Below are 6990 nucleotides of genomic sequence, written 5' to 3' on the forward strand. Positions count from 1 at the left end.
AAAAAGGAGGAGATCTAGAAGGAAATAAGAAGGAGAATTAGATTAATTATCGCTTCAATGTAATACTTTAAGACCGTCTCATGTATACACCTTTTATGTGCTGTAACTCGTAAACTAGACCATCATGTTACTTGCTAAGACCATTACCTTGGTTGTGGACCACCAGGAAGTGACCAGGACTCACCGTTGACCACCAGGGACGTCAGAAAAGGGACGTTTCAGGTGGGTTTTTATGGGTGGTTGTTTAGATTGTTTCACATGTTTAAACATGGTTATGAACCCAAGTTCTAACTTGACTGGCCTGGGTTTGGGTTGGGTGGTACCTAGGGTTACGTCGACCACCGTGTGTGGTTAGGGATGGTTAATGTAACATCCCCATATACCAATGTTCCTTAAATAGAACCACCTTATTGCCCAAGGTAGTACGCATCATAGAAACAATAAAGAAATAACTTAATTAAAAGAATGTAATAAAGTTACAAGTCTCAAAACAACTCTAAAGAACAACTGAAATAAATGTCATAAGATAATCTAATGTCGGCTAAACAACGTGACAACTCAGTGATGACAACGCATGTAACACACCCGTTTAGTTAAAAGCCTTTAGCAAGATATTCCCAAATAAATAAATCTGTTACCATCTAAGTTGCCTAAGGTAGTAAGTATAAAGACAAACAGTTACCAAGTACTTTAACACAATATAAATTAAAGTGCCTCAAAAGATTTCATTACAAAATTCCAACGAGATAAATAAATATTACAAAGTACGTTTAAAAACAACTACGGCGAAAAATAAAGTAAAGGGTGTCTGAATATATTAAGGAAATCTCTAGACTCAAGCGATAAACGCGTCCCAACCTTCCCCATTAAGCATCCAACACCTCTCACAAGCTCACCTGAAATCAATCTGCTCCCCAATATTTGGTTCATCACATGTGTTCACAAATAAACATTCAACCACGAGGTTGAGTAGAATAACTAAACAACAGTAATAATGCGATAACCTGCAATACGATATAATCAAGAGACCCAAACCATGACCGTCACACACAAGGCTCAACCGTGTGCCATGTCACACGTCACAACCAAAAACAACACAACTGACACCACACGGTGTACCGCCCTGGTCCACGGCACTCTCCGAACACCGCCGTGACTGGCCGACCAAAACCGTACAGGACCACGGCTCTTCAACATCCCCGTGCCTGACCAACCAAATTATCTCAAAGTATTGTCAATCCTCTTTCACAATACCAACCAACAATAGAGAACCGACCAACAACCATAACAATATCATTATGAGATACGCAAGGCAATAATTATATCAACATGCTCAACACAACAACTATGACGATATGCTCAAGACAACAATTACTTCAAATCTGTAACACCCCATATTTTTGGCTAAATTTAAAACTTACATTTACATACACAAATGGCCAAAATGGTGGTTTAGGGAGGACTCCACCAAACTCTCATTCATGTATGAGATGTCAAGGGGGCATAGCCAAGGTGTTGTTGATGTTGCTCAACACCATGAAGAAGTAATCGAAGGCTTGTTCATTGTCATTATAAAGATCTTCAATAGACCTTTGCATATGTTGTTCTTCATTGTGGTGACTTGAGTTAACATGGTCACCAAAGCCTTGGTTTTGGGTCATAGCATTACCAATATAAGGGTTGACTAACCCTTCAAACTCATTATCCCATAGACTGCATACTTCATCTACTTGTTCCCCAATAGTGTCATGAGTTGATGAGAACAACTCCTCTTCTTTCTTGTCATTATGGCCAATGAGGCCTTCTTCTTCTCTTGTCATGAGTGGTGGTGAGCTATTCAAGCTCTCATTCTTGTTGAAACATTCTTGTTCTTTGGATTGAGAATCTTGGAGATTACCCACTTTATTCTCCCATATGGGTGGTGATTCTTTACCCATAACTTGTTCTTTGCATTGAGATGCCAACTTCTTCCTATCACTTTCTCGGCTATAATGATCATTCATGAAATATGGCTCATGTAAGCGGGGAGCTCTCATTGTCTTATAAAGGTTAAAAGTGATTGTTTCATCTCCCACTTCAAGTTTGAGCTCTCCATGTTTCACGTCAATCACCGCTCCCGTAGTGTGTAAGAAAGGCCTTCCTAAAATGATAAGAATGTTGGAGTCTTCCTCCATGTCAACAATAACAAACTCCACCGGGATGAAGAACTTGCCAATTATTACCGGCACATCCTCCCATACCCCTAAAGGTGTCTTCGTTGATCGATCCGCCATTTGAAGTGTGATATTAGTGCACTTGAGCTCTCCCATTCCTAGACTCTTGCACACCGAGTACGTCATGACCCTCACACTTGCCCCAAGGTCGCATAGAGCTTTGTTGATTGTAGTGTCGCCAATGGTGCATGCAATAGAGAAAATTCCTGGATCCTTGAGTTTTGGAGGTGAACTTCCTTGTAGGATGGCGCTACTCACCTTGGTGAACGCAATAGTCTCTAGCTTCTGGATGGATTTCTTCTTTGTAAGAATATCTTTCAAGTATTTCGCATAGTCCGGAACATGGTTAATCAATTCGGTGAATGGGATTGAGACTTCCAAGTTCTTCACAATCTCCATGAACTTTCCAAGTTGTTCATCGAACTTAGGCTTAGCTTGACGACTTGGAAATGGAAGTCTAATCACAATAGGCTCTTTCTCCTTAGCCTTCTCTTCATTCTTCTTTGAAACTTCTTGAATGGTGGGGTCTTCTTCTTTCTTAGAGTTTTCAACTCTTTACTTGTCACTAGCATTCACAACATCTTCATCCATGGGCATCTTCGGCCCTTCATACCTTGTACCACTCCTCAAATGAATGGCACTTACCAACTCATGTCTTGGGGGATTACCTTGAGGTGGTAATTGTCCCTTTTGTGTTTGATAAATAGAAGATACTAATTGAGATATTTGGGTCTCCAACATCTTCGTGTGAGCTAGTATATTGTTGATGGGGATGTCTTTTGCTTGGCTATCCTTTTGCATTTGAGTGAAAAATTCCTGTTGGTTCTTTTGCATTTGGAGGACCGCTTTTTGAACATCAAAACCGTGGTAATTTTTTTGATTGTATGGAGGTTGATTTTGATAACTTTGGTTTTGATTGAAAAAGGGTCTTTGAGCTTGGTTTCTCATTGGAGGTGTGTTTGCGGGTTTTGAACATTTTTACTTTTGTATGAAAGATTTTGGTAGAATTTGGTGTTCTCATTGTAATAGTTGGAATAAGGGGTGCCACTATTGTATGCTTGGAAAGCATTCACTTGTTCACTTGTTCCCCTACATTCACTTTGGTCATGTCCCAAAGTTCCACAACTATCACATACTCCACTTGGAATTGATGATGATGCCACCATAGCATTAACATGTTGCTTGGGTGATTTGGAGGCCTTTTTAAGTTTAGCCATGGCCTTCTCAAACTTCAAATTAATGGTGTCAATGTGAGCACTAAGTTGAGCACCCAATTAAGTAATGGAATCCACCTCATGTTTTCCTCCCCTAGTAGCCTTCCGAGGTCTACTATATTGCGAGTTAAGGACCGCCATTTCCACAATTTTGTTCCATGTTTGATTTTCATCGTCTTCGGTGAACATACCAATTGATCCCATATTGATAATGTTTCGGGAGTCTGCATATAGACCATTCCAAAATTGTTGTACAAGGAACCACTCGCTAAGTCCATGGTGTGGACAAGATCGACAAGTGTCCTTGAATCTCTCCTATGCTTCATACAAATATTCATCATCCCTTTGTTTGAACCAGGTTAATTGGGCTCTCAACATGTTAGTCTTTTCCGGAGGATATAATTTTTTGTAGAAAGAAAGTGCCAATTTCTTCCAAGAATCAATACCAAGAGTAGCCTTATCTAGGCTCTTCAACCATTGTTTCGCTGTACCAATCAAAGAAAAAGGAAATAAGACCCATCAAATTTGGTCTTGAGTAACTCCGGTTTGAGAAATCGCATCACAATAGTCACAAAAAGTCTCCATATGAGAATAAGGGTCTTCGCTAGGCATTTCTCCAAATTGACTTCTCTCAACCAATTGTATAAATGCGGATTTGGCAATGAAATTACCGGTTAAATGTTGTGGTTTAGGAGTACCATTTGGTAGATTCTCCTCGGTTGGTACGGAATGTGATGAAAATTTAGGCATTGTGGGTTGATTTTGTGGTGGGTTTTGTATTGGGTTATCCTCTCCTTCTCTTGAAAAAGGGTTGATGAACTCAATGTTATTTGGTTGAATGTCCACAATCTCACCAATACTTCTCAAAGTATTTCTAGCAAGTCTTCTATTGTTGGTCAAAGTTCTTTCGATTTCAAGATCAATGGGTAACAAGTTAACTTGTGATCTCCTAGACATGAAAAATATCAAACAAATTGAAAAAAATTAGAACAACCTTGAGGAGATTGACTTCCCTAAGGTAAAGAAAGACACAACTAAAAACAATTAAAGAAAATCAAATCAAGTTAACATCGTCCCCGCCAACGACGCCATTTTTGGTGTTGTTGTAAAACTCGTCGTCAAAAGTTACTCAACAAAAACAATATTTATAACTTCACCAACTACTCTTAGTAAAGAGGCAAGTAAAGGTCGGATCCCAAGGGACGGGTATTGATGTAGGATTTTCAATTGTAAATGGTCGTGTCTTCGGTGTCACAATTTGGGGTTGTGATAGGAGATAAATGAAAACTAATCAACAATAAAAACAAATAAAGGTAGATAAAATGAAGGTGTAAACACATGATTAAAAGCACTAGGGTATCATGTGTTCATAAGGGAGTACATGGGACTTGATCATACAAACATGTTCTCAAATTATAAGCAAGCAATTATTGTTGTGATGGGATAGAGTTAGTGTATATCTTACAATCCCTAAGAAGGTTTGGGTCCCAGAGCCGAATCGATTAGATTGTACAACACCTACAAGTCGACTTGGTCCTTCCTATCCAACTATATGCATGGTCTAATGAGACTCAAGTTGGTTTATGTCTTACAAGTCTCATTGAAAAGATTGGTGATGGGTAAAAAATGCAAGGATTCGTAGGCTCGTATTTCATCAAACATAACATGTGCCTAAATTTAAATCACAACAAGCAAGCAAATAAATTATGTGAACATATTATATTAAGCATGAATCATTCCCCATGTTGGTTTTTCCTAATTACCAATTAACCTTAGCTAACGAAACTACTCACTCATGATCAGGTTTAACATGTTAACAAGGTTGTCAATCACATTAACAAGGCAAAACATGATGAATGAATGAAAATGATTAATAATAATTAAAGAAAGGATTAAGAGAATTATACCCTATGGAGATTCCAAAATAATAATGCAACGAATAATAGAAGTACTTGATGATTGATGAGAGGCTGTCAATCTCCCAATAAACCTAAATAATCTTCTAATTACCCAAAATAAATGATGAACAATAGAGATATTAAGGAAAGATTAAGTATTGAGATTTGTATTAAGACTAAATTAAGAGTTGATTACAAGATTAAGATGAGATTACTAATTGATTAAAACTTGATTAAGAGAGCATGCTAATCTAAGTAGTACAATGGGGTATATATACTAAAGATTGGGTACAAAAATTAGGGTTACTAAGGGCTTAAATGTTGAGGAAATGCTCCTCTCGAAGGAGATACGCATCTCCGTTTTACTGGTGCCGTGTGGACATGCTCGTCCCGAGCGTCTTGGAAGCTGGCACGGTGGGTTCTGTCAGGAGATCCCAGCGGATCATAGAGGAGACGCTCAGATCCTAGGGCTTTGAGATGAGCGTCTTGGGTTCGGGACGCTTGGATTGTGGTGCAGGGAGACGCCCGGATTGTTGGCAATCCGCTCGGATCCTGGGTCAGGCACTTCTTTTCTCTTCATTCCTCAACAATCCGCGGGGATCTTGTTGAGGATGCAAGGATCCTTTCATCATTGCCCAATCTACTTTATTATCTACATAGGCCTTCTAGTATCGTCTTCCCTTTGATACTTGGTCATTAGATGCGATCAATTTAGCTCCATTTTGCCATGTAAATGCAAGGTTTGCACTCCGATCCTACCAAGGAAACAAAACCTCAAAGAATATTCAAAATGGGAAACTAAAGATAGTAAATGACCCAATTATGCACTATAAAGCATAGGAACGAGGCTAATTCGGGGATTAAATGTGCTCAAATATGAGTCACATCAGTATACCAATGTAATGACGCCTGATTCTTTTTGGTTTGATTACCACCAAACCATCTTATCAACTAAATAATGGTCTCTATTAACCCAATATTACCGCTTAATCCTTTGATTTCCAGCCCGTATAATACCAATACGAATTTCAATATCCCTTAGCATAAACCACAACCTCTTAACATACAATATCCCTTCGACTGAATTTATAGATAACTAACCTCATCTTGTCAGTAATTACCTAACAAAGAAGATATAAAGACTACTAATATGTAAATATTAATGTGCGTCATAATTATTTTCACATAATAAAGATCAACAATTCAACAACGGAAACAATTAGGATTTAAACACATAACCTGGAACAATAATAATAATAATAATAATAGGTTCGGTATAATCGTGTTACCTTACGTAGCATAAATGGATTGAAATCCAAGCTCAACAAAATAAGCCGGATCGATGATTGTATTCCCGGAAACCCAAGGTTTAACAATAGCAAGGTGTGAACCCAAAAAGGAATTAAACGGACGGAATCTTTATGCACACTTTATCTTATGAATCAAGAGCAATTGACGATTGATGATAATAGACTAATTGACAAATGAGTTTTAAGAGGTACGGAAAAGCAAACTTACAGGAAGCCTGGGAGGAGCCAAGGATTAGTAAAGTGGTTGATATAATTTTGGGATTGTGATAATAATGGAATAACTTAGGGTTAAATATTGATAGATCGAAAATATAAATCCATAAAATAAGATGGGTCTAAACCGTTAATAAGCCAG

The 6990-nt window shown here is 38.2% G+C and overlaps 1 non-coding gene across 1 annotated transcript; it reads left to right on the forward strand.

Annotated features, from left to right (window-relative positions):
• Nucleotides 1–3698: 3698 nt before the first annotated feature.
• Nucleotides 3699–3805, forward strand: LOC141635892 (small nucleolar RNA R71). Its single transcript, XR_012540546.1, has one exon. It is a non-coding gene; the product is annotated as a small nucleolar RNA R71 (small nucleolar RNA).
• Nucleotides 3806–6990: the final 3185 nt, after the last annotated feature.

The sequence above is a fragment of the Silene latifolia genome, chromosome Y, assembly GCF_048544455.1.
Source record: "Silene latifolia isolate original U9 population chromosome Y, ASM4854445v1, whole genome shotgun sequence".
NCBI classification, from domain to species: domain Eukaryota; kingdom Viridiplantae; phylum Streptophyta; class Magnoliopsida; order Caryophyllales; family Caryophyllaceae; genus Silene; species Silene latifolia.